Here is a 27,728-nt window from a genome sequence, read left to right as displayed (position 1 = left end):
TTAAAAAAGCTGGGGCTTCCAGCCCACATAGGAGCTGCCTGGGAGTATTTCCAGGGTTGTAAACTGCTCACGTCATAATTACTTAAAAAAAAAAAAAAAAAGAAACTCTACTGTAGCTAAAGGACAAGCTTTCAGCATCAGTGCAAAAAATTGGAACTTCTTTAGGTTTAAAGGAGCAGAAAACTGAATTTCCGATCAGAAGTGGTAAGGAACACACAGGACGTCCTGCAGCCAGGACGTGGTTCCTGGAGATGCAGACACGACGTGTTACGAGCCATTTCCCACAAGCTAATTTATATAGACACCCATTAAGTTCCTACAGCGCCTCATCCACGTTAAAATAAAATGACATTAAACAAAATGACATTATCCAAAGACCTGCTGTATATTATGTCACCGAACAAGGGATGGATCACTTATTTCCAGGGTTGTTTATTTCAGTGACTCAACAACATGAAAATGGACCCATGTTCCTTCCATTTTTCACTTGCCCTTCTAAGGGTGGATACTCTGTACTCCAGGTTAAAAGACCTTGTGGCCCCAAAATGCATGACTTGACTCTTTGTGTCACATCCAGAGGGGACAGCCACCCATGAAAGGGCTCTTGCTGTCTGTGGGGACAGAACCCCAGAAAGCAGTTTCCAGGCTCTCGGCCTCACATAGACAGGTGCTGGCTCAGGTAGTAAATGGCCATCAACTGTGATTGCATGGCCATCAACTGTGGCTAGTTGGCCGTCAGCTGTAACCAGTGAGCCATTGGCCACTAATATAACTGCTGTGGCTATGCTAGCAGAAAGAGAAAGAATGGGGGCTAGCAAGAAGATGGTGGCTGGGCTGGCAAGCGCAGATTGCAGTTAGGATGGCTGGTTGCGGACAGTGTGGATCCAGCCTCCAGTGAGAGTATAGTGCTGCCAGCAAGAATATACTAGTATGACTCCCCTACCTATGGCTCCGTGGGTGTTCCTTTTTGGCCTCACCATATCCTGCCTTCTCTTGTGGGGGGCGGGACCAGAGACCTCGCAGGCCTCCCCGCATGACAAATGGTGCAGTGAGCAGGGTCTCCCTCATGACACATGGCATAGTCGGCAGGGTATGGTGCCAGCCAAAGCTCTCCAAAGGACGGTGGAGCAGTTTGTGTGTATGAACACTCAGTCTCTGGAAGACCAGGAGGAGCAGCTGCCGGAGAGCTGGACCCCCGTGGAGGGGCGGGAGGATGTGGACGGTTCTCCCACCAGCACAGGAAAAGCCATGCAGCTGCTGGAGAGATGGACCCCCGTGGAGGGGCGGGAGGACGTGGACGGTTCTCCCACCAGCACAGGCCGGAGAAAGCAAAGGTCATTGCGACCCTGTGGGCCGGGAAGTTCCTGCTCAGGCAGCCCAGAAGCGGGACTTGTCCCAGGAGGAAAGGCTTGCTGAGTCCTCCATGGGAGATGCGGGTGAGGTCAAGGTCGTCCCTCACCCCCAGGACAGCCCTGGTGAATGACCATGGACTATGGGGAATTGCCTTCCATCCCTAATTTGATGGATCACTTGACTCTTTGCTTGGGAACGTACCAAGTGATCATTTCTCAGTGATCTTATTTTATCATTAGATTCATAACAGTAAAGGATATAAAGACAACAGAGGTCGCACATTTAAATATGAGCCCTATGTACTCATTTTCTACTTGTTCTTTCATGATAAAAGTTAAAAAAAAAGGGCCCAAGTATCCAGGCGGGCCTGTGGCTCAGTGGTTGGAGCTCCGGCTCCTGATGCCGAGGCCGCCGGTTCGATTCCAGCATTGTTTGTACTAGCTTATTGTTGCTCTCAGTAAACATATTTCCATAATAATTTACGTTTACAGAATGCTTTCACAATCACATCTCAGTGATCCTATTTTATCATTAGATTCACAACAGTGGAGGATATAAAGACAACAGAGGTCGCACATTTAAATATGAGCCCTATGTACTCATTTTCTGCTTGTTCTTTCATGATAAAAGTTAAAAAAAAAGGACCCAAGTACCCGGGCGGGCCTGTGGCTCAGTGGTTGGAGCTCCGGCTCCTGGTGCCGAGGCCGCCGGTTCGATTCCCACAGAGCCAGTGAGCTGCGTGAGCTGCCGGGGAGCTGTGAGCTACTGTGCACTGCCACGAGTGGCCCAGCAGCCAGTGTGTGTCGCTGCGTATGCAGCTGAGCGGCTGCTGAGTGCTCCCGTGCGCCAGCCATGAGTGGCCGGCAACCCGTGCGGCCGCAGCCTTCATTGTGCTACTGTGTGTTTCCGGGGCTGCCGTGTGCTGCCCTGAGTGGCCGGCGGCCGGCCCGGCAGCCATCGTGTGCGGTGCTGGGCCTGGGCCTGCTGTGCTACCCGGGGCGGCCACTGGGCGGCGTGGGTGGCTCTGTGAGAGCAAATGGCCGGCTGGGCTGGGCCCATAATGGGAGCTTGTCCTACAACTAGACTGAAACAACGGCCCTGAACTGGAGGGAGGCAGGAAAAGGGGAGGAGAAGATAACTTTTGGAATTGGCTTTCTCACTTTTGGGAGCAAGTTCGAAAACGAGTTTGATTCTCATTTTGGGAGCAAGTTCGAAGGGAGCAAGTCAAAAGCGAGCAAGTTTGAAAGGGGGGAAAAGGGGGAAAAAATTACTTTCTCATTTTGGGAGCAAGTTCAAAATTGAGACTACCTTATGAGACTTAGAAATTTTTCTGTTTTTGAGAACAATTACAAAAGTGGATTAGAACATCCTTGGGCAGTGAAAATAAAAAAAAACAACTTCAGCAGACCTGGATTTGCTAGACCTGATATAAGGAATGGTTCCTTTAAAAATGAAACAAAAAGTATCTTGAGAGGAAATTTTAATACTTTTAAGTACATTTATTTATTTTTCAGAGGCTTTCTGCATAATGATATATTTGATCATAAAGCCAACTGTTCTGGTCAAATGTTATGACAAAGCATTTGAAGTCAGTAAGAATTGTCATAAATGATTGAATTCAATCCCTTATCATACAAACAGATTGGTTTATAAGAGGATTTTTATTCAGATTGTTTAAACAATGCATACAATACAAGAATTAGAACATATAACCTGTTTAGATAATTTAAAAAATGATACAAGTCAGGTCCACATTACAGCTACATCAGAAAACATTGATTAGGATGAAAAACCATTAACTTTTATTTAAAACAAGAACAAATGTGCCAGACATTCATCTTCCGAAACAAATGTTACTAAATGCAAAACTCCTTGCTTGTTTTTAACTTTTTAATTGGGGAAAAAGTACTCGATATAAAGAAATATAACATTGAATATAACATTGAAATGCTTAAAACTCAAAGAAAAGTGAAAATAAGGAAAAAACATAGGAGAAAATTTCAGACTTCTAAAAACACTTTGAAGTCAAGTTCAATTTATATTAAGAAAACTCAACATTTATTGAATGTTTCCTAAGGGGCAGAAAATGTGTACAGGACAAGAGAAAGGATGCATTTCTCATCATCAATATAATTCTGTCTTCCAGCAGCTTACTATTGGGAAAGAGGTTCAGTGAGAGTATACTAACAACAACAAAAATAGATTAGCGAATGAAGAGAGAAAATCCCAGAGGGTTTAAAGATCACACCTGGAAGGATCTGGAAAGCATCCTGAAGGTAGGTATTAAATAAAAAACTGAAGGGTCTGAGATTTTGGCTTATTTGCAAGTTAACACGTGAGCCTGTCTGAATGATATATATGTATACAATTGACTCTCGACCAATGTGGGGAGTGGGGGTGCCGATCCCCTGTGCAGCCAAAAATCCATGTATAACTAACTGTTGACTCCCCTAGAAGTTTACCACTTATAGCCTCCTGTTAACTAGTAGCTTTACTGATAGCATAAACAGTCAATTAACACATATTTTATTTGTTACATGTATTATACACTGTATTACAATAAAGTAAGCTGGAGAAAATAAAATGCTGGGCGGCTGGTTTGCTCAGTGGTTAGAGTGCGGTGCTCCTAACACCAAGTTCTCCAGTTTGATTCCCACGTGGGCCAGTGAGCTGTGCCCTCCACAACTAGATTGAAAAAAAAAACAAACACAAAACAATGACTTGACATCCTGGAAAAACACTCTGTTCCCCAATATGCCCCCTCCAAAAAAGAAAATGTTAAGAAAATCATCAGGAAGAGAAAATACATTCATGTACAGTATATATTTATTGATACTACAGGTTTACATCACCTGTTTAGAGGAGGAATTGCCTGCCAATACCTACGTCAATATTGTCTTATATGACACAAAACACTATATATGTTACAACTATTACAAACACTAGACATGAAAAGTAAAAACAATTGTGAAAAAGAAATTCGTATTTATTTACAAGTATAGCAATTCATGAGCCGATAACGAAAAAGCAGCAATATGATTGCTTAATGCTTGCCTAGTGTAATTGATGCGATTGCTTATTGGTAGTAAGGAAATCTCTAAAAAAGTTTCCAATATATTTACTGAAAAAAAATTCTGCATATAGGTGGACATGCACAGTTCAAACCTGTGTTGTTTAAGGGTCAACTGTACTGAAAAAATATGGGAACCCTGTGTCAGAGACAAAGACCAGTTATAACTCTGATAAAAGCAGTAGCCAGAGCAATATCTGACATTGTTTTTTAAAGCCTGGATCTCCACACAGAGACACGGTGAGAGACTGATGGTACCTGCACATGAAGTGGGGTGCATCACAGAAGAACTCAGGAATTAGGCAATGCTGGTCTTACCTAGACCTGCTGGTGACTTATCTGTTCTCCCCACAAATGAGAAAAAGAGGCCTTATATTTATGCTGGAAGGAAAACAAATCTTCCTTAGGGAGGAGAAGGGGACATTACTTTCCTGGAATGGTTCCTGGAAAAAAATAAAGAAATAAAATAAACAAAGCTCTCTACTATTTAATATAGTGGTCAGTAAAAGAAATTTCCCCCCACTTTTCATAAAGGTTTGCCATGATGGGTGAGAACAGTATTTAAGAGGAAGTTAGAGAAGACAATCATACTCTCTGTGACAAATTTAGTCCATTGGGTGACATTTATGGGTATGATGCTCAAAATGTGCCCGGTAAAATTTTATGATTTTTCCCGAGAGCCTCTGCCTCCATGTTACTACTATGTTCTAAAGAGTTAGTTTGTTAGAGATATGGAGTCATAAAGCAGCACGAAATTGTCAGAAAACTGCATGGTGACCTCGAACAATTACGTTTAGTGGAAAAAATATTCAAGGTGAGAAGAGTAGGAACACAAGATGGAAGTGTCAAGGGTGTGGAGATTTCCTTACTAAAGAATAGAATTTTAAACCTGGTGATTTCTCTGGTTTCTTACAATTCTAACCATCCATGCTTACCTTTCCCAGGTAAATTCATTGTATTTGCCTACATTGAAAATTGTGACAACTTAGTTCACTTAGGTGTGGCTTGTCAGATCTTAATAAACAATCTCACACTTATCAATGTTTTGACATTATCAAAAATATATAAAGTCATTAGTGACTTTGCACTTAGGAAGTTTGTCACAATATTTTTGGCAATGAAAGACCAAGTGAAGGTTGAACATAGTCATTTTCTCTTATTAAAATACTGTCCCAAAGAATCCTGCATGTTAGAAGTTTATCAACAAGTTGCAGCTCAAAAGTTATCTTCTCCTCTATAAAATAGTTTCAGCGATTTCAGTCATATTTGAACTGTTTTCTGTGTTATCAGTACGATTATAGTGTATGCTGTAGACTAGCATCATACTCAACATAAATATACTTTATTCCGTGTGCTGTGTTTCCATATCTATTTTTGCTACTGTGGAAGCTCCTTGAGCACATGTCTAATTTGGTTGGAGATTCCCTCTCTCTCATACAGCTTCTCATACAGGTAAATTTATATAGAAGTAAAATAATTACATAACTTATACAGTATAGAATAATATCGTGTTTCCCCGAAAATAAGACCTAACCGGAAAATAAGCCCTAGCATGATTTTTCAGGATGACATCCCCTGATCATAAGAACTAATGCGTCTTTTGGAGCAAAAATTAGTATAAGACTCAGTCTTATTTTCGGGGAAACATGGTATGTATTCTCATCTAAAATAATATTGATATGCATCATCTCATGAAAGATAAAACTGAGAAAATAAATAACAATCATAATTATAAAAATAATGAATGTGTCCATAAATTAACAGATTAAAAACAAATGTATGGAGAGTTCCAGCTGAAAAAAAAATAGAGACTTTAGAATTGGAAGAAATCTTCATGCTGATATTCTATTTCACTAAGTCCAGTAATTGTCACTGTTACTGACAAATGAGGCTCAGCAAATAAGAACGTTCACAACCAAATCAGCCAACATGGCGAGCACTTGGCCCTGTCTTTTGATTCTGTATTGATTTCTTAAATTTTTATTATACAGATTCAAGTTTGAGAGAAGACCTGTAGAAACTATCAGTTTATAGCTTAAATAGCAAATAATGATGGATACACAAAAGAATATGCATGTTTGTAACATTGGTAAGAGAAACATTATTAGGAAAATGTCCAATAGTAATTTATGAATTCATTATAGGGCTATTTGAACATTATTCTAACTTCTGAGTTTAGCATCATCACAGGATATCAAGCTATCTCAAAAATGCAAAATGTATAGTTACGACACAAAAACTGACGCACTATTGTTCTACATTTAATATGGTCATTTAAAAACTTTATGGTATACTTCAGGTTGGATCACACAAAGATGGAAAAAACTGGAAACAAATTGAGTAGTTTAAAATAATAATGAAACGATATCGATGATTGTAGCTTTGAAAATAATACATTTCAGTTAATGTACCTAAAAGTGAAATCAGATATAAACAAAGTACAGAGTCTGACATACAGCTTTCTAACTTTTATTTTTAATTTAAAACTCTTTTAATATTTATAATTTTCATATTTCATACTTGTTTCTAAAAGTATACGTTATTTCAGGAATTTTCTAGAATCCTTCAATTGCACAAATACAGTGTGAGCTTACATTCTATTATTTTGAAAAATTGGATTTAGTAAAAATCGCAACTTCTCAGCAACTGTGTGTGTGTTAAATGCCATTGAGTCAGCTCTGACTGCTGGCATCCCTGTGAATGCGTGTTCTCTCCTCAACAGCCCTGCTGGGCTCCTGGAGACGCACTCCTCTGGCTTTTTTCATGGAGTCAATCCGTGTCATATTTGGCCCTCCTCTTTTCCTGCTGCCTTCTATTTTTCCCAGCATGGCTGTCTTTTCCAAAGAACCCTGCCTTCTCATGATGTGCTCCATGTAGGATGCCTGCAGTTTTGTCATTTTTGCCTCAGTGATGTTTCGGGCCTAGTTTTCTGTAGGACCCACTTGTTCATCTTCCTGGTGCTTCAGGATATCCACCCAGCTCTTCTCCTAAACCATATTTCAAGTGAATTATTTTGTTTCCTGTCTTCACAGTCCCGCTTTTGCGTCCATACATACTAGTTGGGAATACAAGGGTGTGGATGATCTTAGCTTTGGTTTCTAATGGCACCTCCTTGCTCTTGGTGGTCTCGCTCAATTCTTCCATCGCTCGCCTCCAAGCCTCAGACTTCTCTTGATTTCTTAGCTGCAGTCTCCACTTGAATTGATAAATGAAACCAGGCAAGCGAAACCTTTAATAATTTCAATGTCTTCGTGTCTATGTTAAAGTTGTGTATTTCTTCTGTAATCATGATTTTTTTTGTCTTCTTCATGTTTAAATGCAGTCCTGCTTTGGCATCTTTTTTTTCCTTTTTTTTTTTTTTTCACTTTCATCAGAAATTGATTCAAATCATTGCTACTTTCTGCCAGCAAGACGATATCATCTGCATATCTTAAGTTATTGATATTTCTTCTATCAATTTACCCTCCTCCTTCCTCTGAGTCTAGCCCGCTTTTTCATATAATATGTTCTGTGTACAGATTAAACAAACAGGGAGATAAAATGCACCCTTGTCTGACACTTATACCTGTCGGAAACCATTCTGTTTCCATATTCTGTCCTGACAGTGGCTTCCCGCCCACAGTACAGGTTATGCGTCAGGACGATGAAATGCTGAGAGCTGTCCGTTTCTTTCAGAGCAACTGATAGTTTTCCATGAGCTATGCAGTCAAAGGCTTTCCTGTAGTCTATACAACATGGACTAGCCTTACTTTGACATTCTTTGGAGGCAACTCTACGAATGATACCAATAAACATGTCTCTATCTTTCCTAGAGATACCTCTTGCCATTCAGTAAGGATAGAAATTCCTATGAATAATATACCTGAGAAACGTCATTAGTTACGTACATAGAGAATTCCCAAACATAAAAATGCAGTACTTGCAAAAGCATATGTTGATAATAATAAATGTACAGTAATGAGAACCACAGCAATAAATAAGTAGTACAATACTCTAGAGCCACATAAAATAAATCTTAATGGTGAAATCTTTCCCCTGGTTTGGGAAGAGAAACCAGACAAGGGGGGAGTCAGCATAGATCTATCTGAACTCTCTGACGGTTTGAACGCAGTCACACATGTTATATTAGCTAGGATTTGTCTTTAGACTATTACATGGCTTCAAAATTACATTCAATAGATTTGTGTATTATATCTGAAATTGATTAATGCATTAGGCTTTTTAAATAAGTAATACCTGCGCTGTGCATGGACAGTTACTTTAATGATATCTAATTTAAAAATATGTTGAACTATATCTACATATTTTTATTACTGGATTTCAAATCAAAGTAGACTTGTTAGCATTTGTACAATGAAAACTTCACAATTTTGTCCCTTTCCTTATTGTCATTTAATATGAACCTTTTGTAAACACACATACTGTGTGACTACCACAGTTACTACATGTAATCAGTGACTTTGTTAATTTTAGTAATTCTTTCACAAGATAGGAAAACTGCACTTCCATGGGTTTTCCTTTGAGGTTATTATACATACAAATAAACAACTCTGCATCACAGTTCTAACAGATCATCTAGCACTTGACTTCAAGAGAACACGAAGTACCCAGTTGAGAGAAAACAGTGTGGACTTGAAACACAGAAATTTCAGGAGTGAGAGCAGTAAATTTGCTTACTGAGAATATTTAATGCCTCAAGTGGTTGGTCCACAACTGTAAACCGTTAGAAATGCATAATTTTATATCATTCCTTTTTTAAAAAAATGTACTTTTTCAACTTTGACACTTTCATGGAATTAACCTCAGAGGAATGAGAATTAAAGTATTAAATTTAACAGTAAATCATCTTAGTTGCACCGTTTGTAACATTGATTTTGAGGATGTCACATATATTACATTACAGGATAATATACTGTGAAAGTTTTTTGTTGTTTTCTATACCCTTGGTGTACTCAATTCTGGTCATAGTTATTTTCAATCAAGATCAATTTCTGAGTTCCAGAGTGTCATGCAGGGAGGCCTGCGGGGTCCCTGCTCCCGCTCCCCACACAAGAACGCAGGATATGGTGAGGCCAAAAAGGAACACCCACGGACCATAGGTAGGGGAGTCATACCTCTGTGGTCTCACTGGAGGCTGGGCCCACCGGACGAGCGACCTGCTGTCTGTTTTTCTGCCAACCGACCGACGACTCTCCTCCACTCTCCTCGGCTCTCCTCGGCTCTCCTCCTCTGTAGCCGCAGCAGTTATATTAGTTGCCAATGGCTCAATGGCTACAGCTGACGGCCAACCAGCCACAGCTGACGGCCATCTACCATCCGAGCCAGCACCCCTCCATATGAGGCCGAGAGCCTGGAAATTGCTCTTTGGGGCTCTGTCCCCACACAGAGCAACTGTAAAATAATTCCAGAAGCTCTTCCAGAGTGCTAATACATACTTCCATAGTATACCCCAAACTTAACTTGTGTTTATCCCAAAACCATTTCCACTTCTTGTTTTCTCTAACTCAGTGAGTAACATCATGCCAGAAAGAATAGCTTAATTACTTTCCACCCTGAGCATGCCCGTCAGTTATACACACAACAACCTTGTCCCATTGATATTTCTTCCTTACAACTCTTGAATATCGCTGCTTTCCTTTTACCCTCTACTCTTATGTTAGTTTAGATGCAGATTCTCCCACATGGAATTTTAACATTCTCTTGTATCCAGAATTCAGACTTAACATTTTAATCCAAAAAGTTTAAGTGATTGTTTTCCCTAAAGTACTAATTCAATATTGTTACTTTTCTGATTTTAACCTACAAATGGTGTCTTTGTCTTTAGAAATTATCACAACTCTTTAATAAGGCATAAAATATGTCATGATCTAATTTTCTGTTATATTTACAGGTGTTTACACCTACTGTCTCCCTCCTACTCGCCATTAACCTTGCTTGGATAACTCCTACTCATTTTTTTTTTTTGTTCTAAACTCTTTTTTTGTTTGTTGTTTTTAATTGGGGAACATTGGGGGGCGCAGCTCAGCTCCAAGTCCAGTCGCTGTTTTCAGTCTTTAGTTGCAGGGGGCGCAGCCCACCACCCCATGCGGCGATTGACCTGGCAACCTTGTCGTTAAAGCTCCCACTCTAACCAACGAGCCATTGGCCGCCCCCGTTCTACTCATTCTTGATGCTCAGGTTTAGTCATTTCCCTCTGAAGCTCTTCTACCGTCTCGCACTTATTCTGATGCTGTTCCTACTCACTTCACAGTAGCATTTTTCAGATTTTATTATTATTTTTTATTTTTCTGAATTCCATTGGTCTCTAAGCTTCTTCAAGATAAGATTTCTGTCTTATTCAGTGCTTTATCTCCAGTACTATCCTGGCATCAGACATAAATAGCAACTCAGAGTTATTTGTTTCATTGCATCGGTTAACGTGAGATAATCTATGGAACAACAAACTAGATTAAATCTATACATTTACCAGGAGGCAATTTTGACATAACTACACATCATATATTACATTTTTATGTTTCATATGTCTGGCAGTTACGTATGTAAGCTAGCTAAGTAAAGCAAGAAGATTGTAAGTACACTTAAACATGTATAAGAACATAGAATCACAGGTAAGAACACAGAACTATAGTTTTTTTTAAAAATTATAATTTGTTTAATTATGCATTTATATTTTATTTTTATTTATCTTTATGTGTGTAAAGACTACAATGGGTATTTCTTAAAGTAATAATTCAAGGAGCAAGGTGTTTCTATTTTTTAGGCCCACCATTTTCAACCTGTGGTTTTCAAGGTTGTTATGTTTTTCTTACTTAACCTGACAGAAGAAGAGAAAAATTATGGAGAATGCACACAGGAGGTTTCGATAGTCCAGTCCTAAAATTGATTCACATTAGTGCTGTGTATATTACATTGGCTATACTCCAATTACATCCAAATGCAAAGAAGTCCAGCAGATATTCTATAATGGGTTCTCCAAGAGGAGGAAATGGGTTTAGTAAACACAGATCTTCTCTCTGCCACCAGACAACCGAACTGGTCACAAAACAGAGTCACCCTTGTTCCCAAATAGAGAACAAAATCAATCCCTTTTCAAAGAAGATAAGCAAAAACATCCAATTATTGCACCCAATTCAAAGTTCAAGATATCTAGGCTATCTATTTGGCCTTGGTGAGTTCCTAACTATCTGACAACCTGTAAAACAAAAGATATCTGATTTTTACATGTCTCAGTTTATATAACTAAGGAGCAGGGGTTGGATAACCATGATAGAAATTCTCATCTGGAAAAGTAGAGAATGAGAGACACATTGAAATCACTTTTCTGGAGCAATAAAATAATAAAATCCTACAGACCAGGCATTGTAAGAATTTCTGCTTTTACTATTAGAGAATTACCTTAATCAGACCCTAATTTTCCTCTTTGTATATTGTTTTTCATGATTATTGATCTCTCTCTCTCTCTCTCTCTCTCTCTCTCTCTCAACCTTCTTTCTTTCTGGCAAATTCTTCCTTGTTTGTTCCTCTCCAAAGCTACATCTGAAGTGGGTGTAATTTGGAGAAAATGACCTATTTGATAGTGTCCAGTTTTTACAGTGTTCTTCTTACTTGTGCAACACTGAACATCAAGAATCAATTTGAAGTAAAAAAGTCAAAGGGGTGTTTTTTATTCTGGATTTGTTGTTTCAGTGACAATTCCCTCAAAATATGGTATGTTTCTGATCTGTATGCTTGCAGGCATTTCAAATGTGCCAGTAAATTCATAAAAAAGTTATCTCAGTGTATAATTCTCAGGACTGCTTTATTTACTTGTTTCATTAATGTTATGTTTCTTTTCGCACTTAATTGCTAATTTGAGGGAAACTGAAGGAAAATATTCAGGTGGGGCAGTGTTATCTTGAATTATCTTTATCTCAGGACTGAGACACTTGTCCAACGAAGGAATCTTATTGCACCTCGATTGCTAAGCCTTCTTAAAACCCACAACTTTGTTTTATTTCTATACTCACATGTACAGTTGAAAGCCAGTTAATCCTTGCTTGATCTCCTATCTCATAATGCCTTGCTAAAAACTACCAATCATAGCTAATACACAGTATATTTGTTTGAACTATATTTCCCTGAAGTCAGGGTTGGTTGGCACATAGCCTGTTTTCAAAATTTCCAACAATTCAGAGCAATCGTTTTACCAAGTATTTTGCCATTACATAACACAGATCTTCAGCTTTACGATTTGCAATCTCCTTCATCCAACCACCAATCCAATGTCACATATTCTAGGTGCCTGTAAAGGCAGCGAGCCGTTTCCAGTTACCAGTTTCGGTACAAGCTCATGCAATGCTAGCCACTCTTATAAATAAATGTGCAGATGCTCAAAATGTGAGCAAAGTTTATTTTTTGTTCAGGTAAATTCCAAAATTGGTGTTCTAGCATGGCCTGTGTCTTTCTTCCTAGTAGTGGTTAACAAATCAGCGTTTCTTTCCTTTTTGAGTCTCTGATTTTTGGCCCTTGGGCTTCATGTACATTAGATCATGTCCAAAGAAAGGGAAAAAAAAATATGGAGAATTGTGTACAGGAAGGTTCACGGGTCAAGCCTAGAAATAGTGCCCAGCGCTTCTACTCATATTCTGTGACTCACTCACAGTGCATGGCCATGCCTAAAATCCATTGAATCTAGCTGTGTATGAAGGAAGAATAAACAGGTCTGTATCCATATTCACATCAGTGTATGATTTGATAATGATAGCTTCAATATTCTTCAGAGAGCGATTTCTACTTTTCTAGCTACCATTTTGTAGGAGGGGTAGTCTGAAAGTTTGGAAGGATGCTTTGAGGTCATGGAAGAATTGATGCCATTGCATACAGCTGCATCCTGAGGAGGAAACTATAATGGAAAATTAGAACAATTACTGATAAACTAATAAATTACATCCTTAGGCAAGAGAATGCGTCGGGAGAATCATACTTCTTTGAAAAATGAAAATGGATGTTTAGGGAAAACATAAACAAAAAGCTTCCAGATATGGTTTTACATTAAAATTTATAAATTAGTCTCAATTTTTTATTTCAGAAAAATATTCAAGCATTAACTGGGAAAATAAGAGGCATGTTTTCAGATTAAGGGAGCTCAATTCAGTTTAGATTCACCATTGCATTATGCATGCACGTTTGTTTAATTGAAGATGGAATGAGTGTTTCTGGACTTAAACTAAAATAGAGTGAAAAATGTTTGTGGATATTATGACATAAATCATGCGAAACTTTAAACTTTTATTTATCATGTACTTCCCAAAAATGCAAGGTGGAATGACACAGTAGAAGTATTATTTTGCAGGATATTTTCCAGACAAAAACACTTAATTAAATTTCTCTTGTCAAAATGCATCCTTCCTCCAACTGTATATCTGGGTAATGTTATGACTATGCACATTTAAATTTTACAGGAATATTTTTTATGCTCTGGGACTTTTCATTTACTATTATTATTGCTCATTATTTTTTCAAATCACGTCTAACAAAGCTTTTTAAATTAAAAATGTAGTGGCAAGCAATTTTGTTTTCTGATTCTCAAAATTATATATATATATATACTGTAATAAAAGAAGAAACAGAGGGAAACATCATAGAATACCACCACACAGAAATAATAGACAACAACAAAAAGGCAAAGAAACAATGGAGAGACAGCTTTACCAGAAAACTAAAGATAGAATGACAGGAAATCCTCATATATCAATAATCACCCTAAATATAAATGGACTGAACTCACCAAGAAAAAGGCACAGGGTATCAGATTGGATCAAAACACTAAACCCAACCATATGCTGTCTCCAAGAGACACATCTGAGCTACAAGGACAAGCATAGACTCAAAGTGAAAGGGTGGAAATTGACACTCCAAGAAAATGGTACCCAGAGAAAATCAGGTGTAGCCATAATGATATCAGATGAAACAGACTTCAAGGTGAAAAGATAACAAGAGACAAAGATGGACATTTCATAATGGTGAAGAGGACTGTACAACAAGAAGACATAACAGACATCAATATGTATGCCCCCAATCAGGGAGCACTGAAATACACCAAGCAACTACTAACAGAACTAAAGGGAGAAATTGACCAAAACACAATTATACTAGGGGACTTAAATACATCATTGACAGCTATGGATAGATCATCCAAACAGAAAATAAATAACGAAATAGCAGCCCTAAATGACACATTAGATGAAATGGACATAATTGACATTTATAGAGCACTTCATCCTAAAACATCAGACTATACATTCTTTTCTAGTGTACACGGAACATTCTCAAGGATAGACCATATATTGGGACATAAAATCAGTCTCAACAAATTTAAGAAGATTGAAATCATACCAAGCATATTCTCTGATCACAAGGCTTTGAAATTGGATATCAACTGCAAAAAGAAAGAGGGAAAAAACACAAATACATGGAGATTAAACAACATACTTTTAAAGAACGACTGGGTCAAAGAAGAAGTTAGAGGAGAGATCAAAAGATACATAGAAACAAATGACAATGAAAATACATCCTACCAAAATTTTGGGGATGCAGCGAAAGCAGTTTTAAGAGGGAAATTTATCTCATTACAGGCCTATCTCAAGAAACAAGAAAACTCCCAAATAAATAACCTCATGTTACACCTTAAAGAACTAGAAAAAGAAGAACAAGTAAAACCCAAGGTCAGCAGAAGAAAGGAAATAACAAAAATTAGAGCAGAACTAAATGAAATAGAGAACAAAAAGACAATAGAAAAAATTAATGTGACAAAGAGCTGGTTCTTTGAAAAGATTAACAAAATTGACAAACCCTTGGCTAGACTCACTAAGATAAAAAGAGAGAAGACACTAATTAACAAAATCAGAAACGAAAAAGGGGAAGTTATCACAGACACCACAGAAATACAAAGGATCATCCAAGAATACTATGAAGGACTATATGCCACCAAATTCAACAACCTAGAAGAAATGGACAAGTTCTTAGAAACATATAGACTTCCTAGGCTGAACCATGAAGAACTGGAAAATCTAAACAGACCGATCACCAGTAACGAAATTGAATCAGTCATCCAAAACCTTCCCAAAAGCAAAAGTCCAGGACCAGATGGCTTCACTAGTGAATTCTACCAAACCTTCAAAGAGGATCTAATACCAATCCTGCTCAAACTCTTCCAAAAAATTGAAGAAGAGACAGTACTCCCTAACTCATTTTATGAGGCCAACATTACCCTGATACCAAAACCTGGTAAGGACAGCACAAAAAAAGAAAACTACAGACCAATATCTCTGATGAATACCGATGCAAAAATCCTAAATAAAATTCTAGCAAATCGAATACAACAATGCATTAAAAAGATTATTCATCACGACCAAGTGGGGTTCATCCCCGGGGCACAAGGATGGTTCAACATCCGGAAATCCATCAATGTGATACATCACATAAACAAAATAAAGGACAAAAATCATATGATTATATCAATTGATGCAGAAAAAGCATTTGACAAGATACAACATCCATTTATGATTAAAACACTTAATAAAATAGGTATAGAAGGAAAATACCTTAACATAATAAAGGCCATATATGACAAACCCTCAGCTAATCTCATAATTAATGGTGAAAAACTGAAGCCCTTTACGTTCAGGAACACGACAGGGCTGTCCCTATCACCTCTGCTTTTCAACATAGTGTTGGAAGTCCTTGCCAGAACAATCAGGCAAGAGAAAGAAATAAAAGGCATCCAAATTGGGAATGAAGAAGTTAAATTATCACTCTTTGCAGATGACATGATGCTATATATAGAAAACCCTAAAGACTCCACCAAAAAGCTATTAGAAACAATCAACGAATACAGTAAAGTTGCTGGCTACAAAATCAACGCACAAAAGTCCATTGCCTTCCTATATACTAACAATGAAATCTCAGAAAAAGAAATACAAAAACAATTCCTTTTGCAATTGCAGCAAAAAGAATAAAATACCTAGGAATAAACTTAACCAAGGATGTGAAAGACCTATATGCTGAAAACTATAAGACATTTTTGAAAGAAATTGAAGAAGACACAAAGAAATGGAAAGACATTCCGTGCTCATGGATTGGAAGAATCAACATAGTTAAAATGGCCATATTACCCAAAGCAATATACAGATTCAATGCAATCCCCATCAAAATCCCAATGGCATATTTTAAAGAAATAGAACAAAAAATCATCAGATTTGTTTGGAACCACAAAAGACCCGAAGAGCCAAAGCAATCTTAAGAAAAAAGAACAATAATGGAGGTATCACACTTCCTGACTTTGGCTTGTACTACAGGGCTACAATAATCAAAACAGCATGGTAATGGCAGAAAAACAGACACATAGACCAATGGAATAGAATTGAGAACCCAGAAATAAAACCACATAAATATGGACAGATAATTTTTGACAAAGAAGCTAAAAACATACAATGGAGCAAAGACAGCCTCTTCAATAAATGGTGCTGGGAGAATTGGATAGCCACGTGCAAAAGAATGAAACTGGACTGCTATTTGTCACCATGTACCAAAGTTAATTCAAAATGGATCAAAGACTTAAGCATAAGACCTGACACAATAAACTGCATAGAAGAAAACATAGGTACTAAACTTATGGACCTTGGGTTTAAAGAGCATTTTATGAATTTGACTCCAAAGGCAATGGAAGTAAAAGCTAAAATAAACGAATGGGACTATATGAAACTTAAAAGCTTCTGCACAGCAAAAGAAACCATCGACAAAATAAAGAGGCAACCAACTGAATGGGAGAAGATTTTTGCAAACAGTGCAGCCGTATGGAAGGCAGTGTGGAGGTTCCTCAAAAAATTATGAACAGAATTGCCATATGACCCAGCAATCCCTCTCCTGGGTATCTACCCAAAAAATCTGAAAACATTTATACATAAAGACACGTGTGCTCCAATGTTCATTGCCGCTTTGTTTACGGTGGCCAAGACATGGAAACAACCAAAATGTCCTTCGATAGATGAATGGATAAAGAAGTTGTGATGCATATACACAATGGAATACTATTCGGCAGTAAGAAAAGATGATATAGGAACATTTGTGACAACATGGATGGATCTTGAGAGTGTAATGCTGAGCGAAATAAGTCAGACAGAAAAAGCAGAGAACCATGTGATTTCACTGATATGTGGTATATAAACCAAAAACAACAAAAGAACAAGACAAACAAATGAGAAACAGAAACTCATAGACACAGACAATAGTTTAGTGGTTACCAGAGGGTAAGGGGGGTGGGGGATGGGAGATGAGGGTAAGGGGGATCAAATATATGGTGATGGAAGGAGAACTGACTCTGGGTGGTGAACACACAATGGGATTTATAGATGATGTAATACAGAATTGTACACCTGAAATCTATGTAATTTTACTAACAATTGTCACCCCAATAAATTTAATAAAATATATATATATAAAAAAGAAAATATAAAATGTAGGTGGGGAGAAAAAGGATAGAACTGTTGTATGCAATCAAAGTTATCATCAGTTTAAAAAAGACTATTATAACTAATGTTTTATGTAGGCCTTATGGTAACCACAAAACGAAAGCCTATAGTAGATACACAAAAGATAAATAAATCAAAGCAAACCATTACAGAAAATCATCAAATAACAAAACAAGACAGCAAGAGAGGAAGAAAGAAAAAAAGAAACTACTAAACAGCCAGAAAACAATTAACAAATGGCAATCGTAAGTCATGACATATTAATAATTATTTTAAATAGAAATGAATTATCCAAACAAAAGACATATAGAGTGGCTGAATGGATTAAAAAACAAGACTTGACCATTACTTCCTACAAGAGACTCATTTCAGCTTAAAGGACCCACATAGAATAAACGTAAGGGATGGAAAAAGATATTCCGTGTAAATATGTAAATATAATAATAATAAAAAAGATGTGGCAATATTTATATCAGACAAAATAAACCTTAAATCCAAAACTTTAAGAAGAGACTAAGAAGGTCATCATATAACTATAAAGGGGTCAATTTATTAAGAGGATATAAAAATTTAAAATATATATGCACCCAACATCAGACCATCTAAAAATATTGATAGTTAAGCAAGTAAATAAATTGAATCAGTAGTCAAAAATCTCCCAACAAAGATAAGTTCAGGACCAGAGGGCTTCACTAGTGAATTCTACCAAACATTTAAAGAAGAATTAATGCTTATTTTTCTCAAACACTTCCAAAAAATTGAAAATGAGGAAACATTTCTAGACTTACTTTACAAAGCCAGCATTACTCTGATACCATAGCCAGATAAGTACAACACAAGAAAAGAAAATTACAGGGTAATATCCCTGATAAGCATAGATGCAAAACTCCTAAACAAAATATTAGCAGAACAAATTCAACAGCACATTAAAGGATCGTACGTCACGATGAGGGGGATCTTCCCCTGGAACACAAGGAAATCAATAAAATGAAGGATAAAAATCATGTGATCCTCTCAGTAAATGCAGAAAAAGCATTTGACAAAAATTCAACATCCCTTTATGATAAAAACTCTCAACCAATTAGGTACAGAAGAAATGAACCTCAGCATAATAAAGACCCCACGGTAACATCATACTCAACAGTGAAAAGCTGAAAGCTTCTTTCTAAGATGAGATACAAGACGTGAAAGCATGTGTTTTCTCTCTCTCTTCACTTTTATCTACCACAACACTGGAAGTCCCAGCCAGAGCAATTAGACAACAAAAAATATATAAGGCATCCAAATTGGAAAGGAAGAAATAAAATTATCTCTGCGTGCAGACGACATCATCTTTTATCTAGAAGTAAAGATTCCACCCAAAACTATTAAAACTAATAAATTTAGTAAAGTTGCAAGATATAAAATCAATATACAAAATCAGTTATATTTGTATACACTATCAACAAATTATCTGAAAAAGAAATAAAGAAAATAATTCCATTTACCAGAGCATCAAAAGAATAAAGTACTTAGGAATAAGCCTACTTAGGAGAAGCCCCCAATGAGATGCAAACACTCTGCCAGCAGCACTCTACTAAATCGACAGCGGGTGGCAGGTCTACACCCGCACAGCTGTAGCGGTGCTGGCACGGAGCACACACCATGGAGCCTCTTCCGAAGACTCTGCTGGACGTCCTTTCAGAATAACGATGGCCCCCGTGGCTTGGCATCACCCAGGAGTGAGGCCTGGTGGACGGAAGAAACTTCTCTTCCTGCCTAAACATTCACTTCGTGCTTTCCCAGATAGGAAGAAGAGAACAGATAGGTGTCCGGGAAGGTGAAGAATTCTCCGCGAAATCAGACTCAGGAAGTCAAGTTGGGATAGCAAGGAGACAGTCAGGACCAGCGCCTGGGGTTCCGGGGTGGGCACCATACCACATGGGAAAGAGGGAGCAGAGACGGAGGCAGGGGACCCCAAACAGAGAGAGAAGGAAATCTCTGCTGGGGAAGAGGCCATCTGTCTCAGTTTTATTGCCTCTTCAGCCCCCGGGACAGTGCCTGGTACACAGTGGGCACTGCAAGTATACGTATTTGTTAAATGAATGATGAACACAGTTAAAAAAACTTCTTTGCTTTTCAGGAGTTTGTTATGATTGGCCTCCAGGACTTTCCTTTTGGACCTTCTGGGTGTAAGCATAAGCAAGATCCAGAACTGGAGTGCGAGGTCTGACAATTAAGGTCGTGAACGTGTTGCAAAGATGTTCCTCACCTTTTTATTTGAGATCAGAGGGATTATTCATTATGAATTTGTACCAACTGGACAAATAGTTAACCAAGTTTACTATTTGGAAGTGCTGAAAAGGCTGCGTGAAAAATTAGATGACCTGAACCTTTCGCCAACAATTCACGGCTCTTGCGTCACGACAATGCACCAGCTCACATGGCACTGCCTGTGAGGGAGTTTTTAGCCAGTAAACAAATAACTATTGGAACACCCTCCCTACTCACCTGATCAGGCTCCCAGTGACTTCTTTCTTTACCCGAAGATAAAGGAAATATTGAAAGGAAGACATTTTGATGACATTCAGGACATCAAGGGTAGTATGACGGTAGCTCTGATGGCCATTCCAGAAAGAGTTCCAAAAATGCTTTGAAGGGTGGACTAGGCGCTGCCGTCAGTGCATAGCTTCCCAAGGGGAGGACTTCAAAGGTGACCGTAGTGATATTCAGCAATGAGGTATGTACTACCTTTTCTAGGATGAGTTCGCGAACTTAATTGTCCGACCTGTAGCTCTGTGGCTGGAAGGTGCTAGAAAGAGTGGAAATAGGTCACCGCAGGGCCATCAATCGGGGCAGGAACACGACGAGGCATTTAAGTTGCTAGGAAGCAGGAATGAGCGCCCACACACTCAGCTCTGCTGTGAGAGTACCTTCTGGAAAAGATAAGACAAGATCACCCCAGAAGCTGCAAACTGGAGATCCACAGAGAAGCTGGCTGGCACGTATTTGCTTTGGGCCACCATTTGATTAACGTTATTTTAAATTCATTGCCAACATCGAAAAATTGGGAGACTTCCTTTAGATATCTAGATTTCTGACTTCTCTTGAAACTTCAGAAGTTCTAGCAGCCCTAAGTCAGAATTCCCGTTATTGAGTAGTGGCTGCCCCCTTTACACAGATGGGGCATGAACCCTCCCATTGGTCTTGACCTCTACCCAGGAGGCTTTGCCATTTTAATTACTAATCTGACCCCTTGGGGGCATTTCAGTTTGAGATTTCATGTGTTATTCTTTTGCTTCTATGTCTCATTACCTTTTTATTTTTATTTTTATTTTTTTGCCACGTACCTATTCTGGCTCCTTTTCTCACTGGGCGTTTGGCACCTCAGCCAGCCCATTTCTCAGAATCTCCAGGTAAACTCTTTATTCCCAACTCAGGATACATCCGACACCTCTCATCAGCCTGTTGTGGCAGGCTGGGTTTTTTTCACCCAACAAACATTCCTCCATCTTTTTGTTGTTGTTGTTCTTTTTGCTAAAAAAAAAAAAAAGAGAGAGAGAGAGAGAAGATGAATCTAAATTTGTCCAAGTTATTTGTGGAAATCCCATTTCATTTTGCCTGGGATTGGTTTAGGGGGGGGGCATCTGACTAATTTCTGGCCAGTGACATCTAAGAAGAAATCTACTAGGAATTTCTAGCAAAGATTTTTCTCCCTCATGAAAGAAAGATTATTTTTTTGTGGAAAGCTCCTATGTGGAGATGTGATGCTAGGCATTGTGGCAGCTTTCTTGTGACCAAGAGGCAAGATACCCTTCTCACACTGAGAGTAACAGGAGACAGGAAGATCCAGGGATCCTCACGATATCACTGATCCATTGAACCAAATCTACGTCTCCTTATTATGGACTTCTAGTTTTGCAAGCCACAAATGCACTTATAGTTTAAGACAGTGTTAGACTTAAAAAAACCCCCAAATACCAAATACATTTCTAACCAATACATTTCTTTCACCAGGTAGATTGTAAGCTTCATGAAGACAGGACTGTGCTCTGTGACAAGTTCATAATATATTTAATAAAATGTAGTAATTTCAGAGTAGTAATGTGAGCCAATATATTTGATCTCATTTTAAAGGCCAGAGTTCTGGGGCTTCAAGGGGATAAATTACTTGCCTGTGTTCCCAGTTGTAGCCACAGCTGGGAAATAGGGGAATCTGTATTTGGATGGTTTGAGTCTACAATCCATACTCTATGGACTCTGGTCCACATAGTAGGCTGTGCTTCCTGCCATCCTCAATGGAAGGAGCAAATGAAATATCTCCTACAGGTTTTGCCTTGCAAAATACAACAGACGACAGAACTATCTGACAGAATTTGTTTCCCCTGAGCACTGATTCACCAGATGCTATTTTTGTGCCATTTATGAGTAGAGCCACAAAAATTGTCATCACGGAACCCAACAGTTAGAAGGGACCTTTGGCATCTCTCCCTTTCAGCTGCCAGCCTCTGAGTTCATGCTGTAGCAGCTAGAACGTGGACTGTGGAGTCTGACGGGCTTGATTTTAAATACCAGCTCTGCTACTCAAGCTGTGTGACCTTGGGCACACAAAGCTAGGCTTCTGAGGCTTGGTTTCATCATTTACAAAAGGCAGGGTGGTTATAAGGAGATAAAATATTGGAAGTGCTTTGCACAAAACCTAGCACATAGTAGGCACTCAATAAACATTAGTTTCTAAGTTCTGAGGTCACCTATAAGTGAATTTTTATGTTTATACGTTTTATTTCATTTGACATATGAGGCAGATGTGAAAGGGATGTGGGAAATTCTATTGATTTCATAACCTTTATTTCCAGTTTCCAGGCCAGAGAAGTAAACCTCAGTTCATCCCATTGTAAAAGAGAAAGAACTAAAACTACCTTCCACCTAATGCACAGTAAAGCTGAGCTCTCCATGACTTAATTAAAAATTGCAGAATATCTTCCTATCCGCTGATGAATGACATTTAAATAGAGACTAGTTTTCAGCTATTTCATTACTTGGTTAGGTTACTTGCTCCAAACAGTGTGCCTTAGTAATTACTGTACACTTTTCTTAACTACCCTGTTTACTGATTGCCTTATACCCGGATGATACACATACATAATTTTACATTTATGGATAAGTGCTCTTTCCTGACAACTTGAACATCTAAATTAGGCAATGCAAATTCAGATAATTGTAGAGAAACATTTGTCGTCTGGCATATGAGATCTCTAGGTAAAAACATAATTATGTGTATCTGTTTGGAATCAATCAAAGGTAGGTGGCCTGACGTTTATCAGTTATCTCCCCATCATCTTCTTGTTTTTAGAAGAAATTCAGATTTACCTGAAAAAATGGCTTCTAGGTTTGACAGCTCTCACCAAATGTCCATGCCCTTACTTTCATAACCTGGTGTTCTTGGAGCTTCTGGGGGCAGATGAGCATTTTAAACTGAAATAGCTATTTTTTTTTTTTTTAAGAAAGACTATCCAGCAAGTTTTTGCATGTCGCTTCTTCTGACAAAAGATCTGGCCAATTAGATTGGCATATGACTCATGTCTGGTCAATCATTGAACTCTATTCCTCAGGCATCAGTAATTGGCTGAATGGGTGGGCATGTGACCTTAGCAGAGCCAATGAGCATTCTTCCCTGGAATTGATGTATATGCTGGAGGAAAGACATTCTTGCTTTTGGCTGGAAATATAAAGGAAGCTGGAAGCTGCAGGTGCTGGGAGGTATCTTTCTTCCCCTCGTGTAGAGAAGACTTGTCTGCAGGGTAAGATAATGAAATGAAACTATGGAGAGGAAAGGGAGGTGACAAATTGATGGGGGAAGGAGAGAGAGAGAGAGAGAGAGAGAGAGAGAGAGAGAGAGAGGTTGGCATGCCAAGGCCCAGTCATTGCCTGGGGGCCTCATCCCTGTAGCTTTTCCTTCAATTCTTTCCAAAGTATCCTTTTCAAACCACTTGAATCAATAAATTCCATTCCCCTTTGGATGGTTTGACTTAACTGTTCTATTCCCAGCAGCAAAAAGATGATTTTTCTGACAAATTTCCTTGTCGATTTTGAGAGTGGCTGGACACTGCCTCCCACACTGTTCTCTGCTCAGGATCTGCTCTGAGCCCAGCAGTTCAGGAGACTTGTGTGTGGCCTGTGACAAGGCAGAATTAGTGGCTTCTTACACATTTTCTGAGGCTCCAGGGCCTCCTCCACGACGGAAATGGAGGCGAGAAAGTGACAACCAGCAGATTTTGGTAAGGCTTATTGGGCCTCACACTTATCACTACTGTTTGACTCAGTAATTCTAATTCTCAATCTCTATTCTGAAAAAACAGAACAAACTGGAACAAAGATTTATCCATAAAGGTGCTGAGCTAGGCTCCATCAAGCTGGTCAGCTGGAAACAATTCTGGGACCCACAATCTTGATGAAATGATATTAATTGTGATTCCTCCACATTTCACATGTCCCATAAAGAATGTGCAATGCTATTCTAAATATTTATGCTACATTAGTGAATGAAAAAAATAGGACAGGGAAACTGTGAAAAATGCTTTGTGAAAAATACTTTATGTAACAAGCCCCAAACACAAAGATTGGAAGGAAATATGCCATTATTTAACTGTGACTGGATGATGGGATTGAGGGTATATTTTTTTCTTGCTTTCTTACATTTTTCTTTACCTTTCAAATTTTCTATAATGAATGATGTCTTACTTTTATAATCAGAAAAATAAAATCAATCCAAATCCAATAAAGCAAAATGAATCTTGATTTTACTACACTCTACCTTCTCTGGATGAGTAAAGATGACCACATTTCTAAGTGGAGCGGGGGGTCTGGGAAATCAATATCCTCTGTGATCTTGCAGTATGCTCCTTGATATTTCTTTTCCTAGGCCTTTTACCTACTATAAGCAGAGCTATGAATTCTATGCAGTTAAAGATAAAGGTAAAGAGAATGGAAAGGACCATTGATGGAATATTGAGTATGAAGGGGCTACACAGTCATTTGGGGAGCTGCTTTGTTGGAGGTGGGGGGTGGGTTTCAGCAATGTCCATGGGAAGCTCCTGGGGCAGAGCAGTGGGGGACATGTTTCCAGGATGGATTCTGAGGAGGATGTCAACATATCCGTCCATCCCCCCGGATGCAGAATGCTGATTTTGCAGAGAGGACATGAGTTGAGGACCGAGGGCTCAGAGGGGAGAGGGCGAGAGCTGCAGCATCTTAGAGCCATTCCCAACCTGGTCAAGCGCTCGCCCATTTACTCTCGTTCAGTCAGCAAGTAATGACTAAAACATCTGTTATGTGCCCAGGACTGTGCTTGAATCTGGGTGACAGATGAGTGAGACAGCCAGCATTCTGCAGGGCCTCGGGGTGGTTAGAAAGCCTCTGCAGAAACCAATGGCTCAGACTCGTGCTGCCCAACAGGAATATAACTGTATACAATTATATAATTTTACATAATTAAAAGTTTTCGTAGTCACATGAAAACAAGTGAGAAGAAACAGATGAAATGAATTTAAATAATGTATTTTAGTTAGCGTTAGATATCCAAAATAGTATCATCTCCACATGGAGTCAACATATAAAAACATTATCAATGAAATACCCTTCATTCTTTTTTCTACAGTTTTTTTTTTTTAAAATAGACATTTTTCAGAGTAATTTTAGGTTCACAGCAATATTTAGAGGAAGGTACAGAGATTTTCCATACACCTCTTGCCCCACCATACGCAGCCACCCCCACCATCAATGTCCCTCACCAGAGTGGTACATTTATTACAAATTGATGAACCTACATTGATGTATCATAGTTGCCCAAAGTCCATAGTTTGTGATAAAAGTAAACTGGCATCTTAAGATGCTTAGCCATAGAGCTTGGAGGACTATGGGCAGAGCTGGGCCCCTTGTTAACCCTCTAGCCCTGACTTTCTGTTAAACTTTGTGGTAACTTCCGGGGGAGGGGTGCTAATAAATAGAGTAGCAATCTTGGAACTGGGATTATTCTTCTTCATGTGGGCAGCCGGCGGAGTCCCAGGTTGGAGGTGTACATTCCCACACTGGGGTGGTGGTTTTTGTTTCTTTTTCTTTTTCCGAATAAACCACCCTTTTGGTGGATTTTCTCGAGAGTTATTTTTGCCAGTTGACATTTGCAACAGGGTTCAGTCATGGTGTTGGACGTTCTTTGGGTTTGTTGGACAAATGCACAGTGACATGTACCTACCATCATAGTATCATTCAGAGTAACTTCACTGCCCTAAACATTCTCGGTGACCATTTTGCACCTGAGGATTGCAGAGCATTTTCTTTTTTTTTTTAAAGATTTTTTGTTGGGGAAGGGGAACAGGACTTTATTGGGGAACAGTGTGTACTTTCAGGATTTTTTCCAAGTGAAGTTGTTCTTTCAGCCTTAGTTGTGGAGGGTGCAGCTCAGCTCCAGGTCCAGTTGCCGTTGCTAGTTGCAGGGGGCGCAGCCCACCATCCCTTGCGGGAGTCGAACCGGCAACCTTGTGCTTGAGAGGACGTGCTCCAACCAACTGAGCCATCCAGGAGGCAGCTCAGCTCAAGGTGCCGTGTTCAATCTTAGTTGCAGGTGGCAGAGCCCACCATCCCTTGCGGGACTTGTTGGGCAGTTGCAACTGAGACCTCAGCCAATCCCAGTATCATCAGTTGCCTGTGGCTGCCATGACTGCAGAGTTGTCCTGCATGGAAGCAAGAGGCCAGGGCCAGGCATTGAGAGCAGGCTGCTCCCAGGGAGGAAACGTGTGCCTGTGGGAGAGGCAGCTCTCTTCTACCAGGTGGGTGTAATGCCAGGGATGAACTTGACTGCGAGTTGTCAGCCAGCCATTCTCCTAGCAGCTGGAGGAATGGGTGTCTTGGTCCTGGTGGAGAGATCTGAGCACACACCACAGTATCCACGAAAAATACCAGCCTTCCAGGGTCCTTAGGAGGCTTCAGTGCCATAAGGTACACCAAGTGGTTGACAGAGCATGGCACATACTAGCTTCTCAATAAATGGTCCCTGATGATATTATTATGATTATGATAATTATGATTATTCTGAGTTCAAGAATATTTGTGAAGAAGCATGCATGAGTCCCTCCAGTGAGTTCCCTCAATGGATAAAAGGAAGCCACGAGTGTCTTCCAAGCCACCTTAAGGTTTAGGGAATTGCTAGGAAATAACAATCCTTGGAGAGTTCAGCTGCCTCTGCCGCCTGTGCAAAGCCTCTAATCGCAGAGATGCTGACAGTAGATTTGCATCTTAAAAAAGCCAACTCTGCAAACAAAGGAACCATTCTGCTTTTGAAGGGGCAAGCGAGAAACGCTGGAAACAGAGGTTTGAACAAAGCCGTTTGCGTCTGAACCATCTCGGGTTTATGGTTCTCTGGAGCTGAGAACACTCCTGGAACTAGCTAGAATGTGCTGTTTTATTTTCCTCGGGGCAGTTTTATTCTGCATTCTCACTAGGCTGGGGGCTGCCTGGGACTTGACTAATTATTTCCGGCTTGAACTCGGAGCAGGGGCCTGTCCTGAGCCCTTTGCATTTACACAGGACACCTAGAGGACACCCCTGAGGCAGGATTTGTCCCTCACGCCTGGTCCCACTGTGGCAGCCTTTGATCCCTCCCTGGCCGAAATGCTGAGTCAGCAGGATATGCTGCCGAAGCAGGAGACACAAAGCCTATTAGCGCCACCAGCAGTTTGTTCCCAAAGGGCCATCGCCCTTTCCCCTCTCCTGGGAGCTCAGAGGGGTCTGGCATAGCGGATGCACTTGTCCTGGATGGGACG

The 27,728-nt window shown here is 39.4% G+C and overlaps 1 long non-coding RNA gene across 1 annotated transcript in view; it reads right to left on the bottom strand.

Moving 5' to 3' along the window:
• Window positions 1–2,816: 2,816 nt before the first annotated feature.
• The window catches only part of LOC141569480 (uncharacterized), a 48,378-nt gene continuing 23,466 nt past the window's right edge, over window positions 2,817–27,728 (bottom strand). The window contains exons 2-3 of the long non-coding RNA XR_012493172.1: window positions 4,742–4,866; window positions 2,817–4,038 (exon numbers count right to left, since the gene is read on the bottom strand). This is a non-coding gene — a long non-coding RNA (uncharacterized LOC141569480). The remainder of the gene's footprint in view (window positions 4,039–4,741; window positions 4,867–27,728) is intronic.

Source organism: Rhinolophus sinicus, linkage group LG18 (assembly GCF_036562045.2).
Source record: "Rhinolophus sinicus isolate RSC01 linkage group LG18, ASM3656204v1, whole genome shotgun sequence".
NCBI lineage: Eukaryota > Metazoa > Chordata > Mammalia > Chiroptera > Rhinolophidae > Rhinolophus > Rhinolophus sinicus.
This window is presented reverse-complemented; position numbering and strand designations above follow the sequence as displayed.